At 42.6% G+C, this 2,089-nt stretch overlaps 1 long non-coding RNA gene across 3 annotated transcripts; it reads right to left on the bottom strand.

Annotated features, from left to right (window-relative positions):
• Positions 1–448: 448 nt before the first annotated feature.
• LOC123956706 lies at positions 449–1,834 on the bottom strand. Of its 3 annotated transcripts, none has more exons than XR_006821603.1 (2): positions 1,026–1,834; positions 449–919 (listed from the first exon to the last, which is right to left on the bottom strand). It is a non-coding gene; the product is annotated as an uncharacterized LOC123956706 (long non-coding RNA). The 3 variants fall into 3 exon arrangements; XR_006821604.1 differs by having other exon boundaries at positions 1,501–1,834; XR_006821602.1 differs by having other exon boundaries at positions 1,519–1,834.
• Between the last annotated feature and the right edge of the window lie 255 nt (positions 1,835–2,089).

Raw genomic sequence — 2,089 nt, 5'->3', positions numbered from 1 at the left:
AGCTTAAAAATGAACATGTTATATAATGTTTAATTGTTTTTTGTACAGATCAAAGAAACAAGATTTATAAGGTGTATATATCTGAAGCATATATCTTCACATCTAACAATCAGCCAGAAAGTGAATGCATTTCCCAAAAATGTTGAACTATTCCTTTAACTTCTCTGCTGTACAAGATTGTCCCCTGGTTTTGTAGCAGGCAGAGTTGGATGGTCAGATGTAAACCTTTATTTTGATTTAATGAACCTAACTAAATCATTTAATATTAAGAGATAAAATCTTCTCTCTACAGGTTATACCATAAGCACGGATTTCCGGTCCACTTTATTCCCCTCTCTTGTGAAAGTAAAATTCATATTTACATTTCCAACATTTATCTTGAGGTCTTAAGGTTTTTAACTTCACTTGCAGACATGTACCTAAAGCTGAAATGACCACAACAGGCGAATAAAATGCTCTCGTTTTCTTGATTGCAACAAACCAATAAAAGGCCAAAGGAACGAAGAGGTCACAGCAGCACTTTTTCTGCGGCCACGGGTTATTCCAGGAAGACATGCAAAGAAAATAAAAGTTGAGACTGTCAAGAGTTGTTGTTTTGCTGTTTCGAGAGCTATTAAAGTGGAGAGAGTGAACTGGATGAAGTGGGGAAGGGATGATGTGAATTACTTATTGAAATCATGAGAGCTGTTGAGAGCATTTCACACGGGGTTACCCTGTGGAGGTCGAGTTTCTCTCTGAAGGACAGTTTGGCCGGAGTGTAGCCGATGATTGATAACCTGTCTCTTATTTGTCCTCCATTCTCTCCAACTGGCTCCAGGGAAAGCAACGTCAGCCATTTTGATCCAGCTTGAAAGAACTGGTGTGATGAAATGTGGTTCAGACCTTCATGTTCCCGTCAGGATGAACTGGTGATCTATTGCTACAGGTAAATACAGGCAATGAAAAGGTTATGACTATGGCAGTACGGTATGAATAACTATACAATATGTACAATAGTACAAATTTGATTATTGTGGGGATTATACCTTGTGTACAGTAGGAATCTCCATGTCTAGGGAATGATTCCTCACTTTTGGTTCCACACGTTGGATGAGTGGTGAATAGTTGGGGTAGAGAAAAAGAGAGAGGTGGTCTGATTGTCCTATGTCGGGGACAGGTGTAGCTTTGTAAGCTTCAGCAATGTTGGAATAAACTTGATCCAGTGTCTTGTTCTCTCTAGTGTGGCAGGAAATATATTGATGAATTCAGGGGAGGACTTTCTTCAAGTTGGAGTGATTAAAGTCACCAGCAACAATAAAGGCAGCCCCAGGGTGTGTTGTCTGCTGTTTGCTAATGGCTGCATGTAGTTCTTTCATCGGAAGCTTAGCATTAGCGTCCGGTGGTGTGTATACAGCAGTAACTACAACTGATGTGAGTTCTCTTGGGAGATAAGCAGTGACCAGTGTCTCTCGGTGATAACAGAGTTTGTGCACCATGATTTGTTTATATAAATGCACAAACCTCCGCATCTGGTCTTACCGGAGCCGCCTGCAGTCCTGTCTGCACCGTGAGTGTGACGTCCGGCTAACTCAGTAGCACTGCCGGGAAAACCGCTGTTTAACCATGTCTCTGTAAAGATCATGATGTTTGAGTCCATAATCCATTTAATGTTGGTGATGCAGAGTTCGTCCATTTTGTTCGCCAGAGACCGGGAAATGCTGGGTAGAGAGAGCCGATACGGCGTTAGCTTTAGCTTAGCTCATAGCCCTCTTTGGTACCCCGCCTTTGCTTACGGTCTCGACGGTCTGCGAGCACTCCCGCCCGGCCAGGAGGAGTGAACAGACTCCGATGTTCTGGAGATCTGTAGGCAGAGTTGAAGATCAGCGATAAAACTGTCAAGAGTTGTGTATACCAGTGTCCAAAAGCTCCTGTCTGCTGTATGATGTTAAAGCAGTGCTGTTCTGAATGAACAGTCCAGTGAGGAGCAGGTAAAATACCGCTAATTTGCAAAAACTGGAGAGACGCTTAGCCTCGCATTGTTAACGCGCTGCCATCTTGGTCTAAACCTGGTCTAATACCTACTAAACACCAGCTTGTAAGCATTCTTATG

This window comes from Micropterus dolomieu, linkage group LG18 (genome assembly GCF_021292245.1).
Source record: "Micropterus dolomieu isolate WLL.071019.BEF.003 ecotype Adirondacks linkage group LG18, ASM2129224v1, whole genome shotgun sequence".
NCBI classification, from domain to species: Eukaryota; Metazoa; Chordata; class Actinopteri; order Centrarchiformes; family Centrarchidae; genus Micropterus; species Micropterus dolomieu.
Note: the sequence above shows the minus strand (reverse complement) of the source record. Positions and strands in the feature narration are given on the sequence as shown.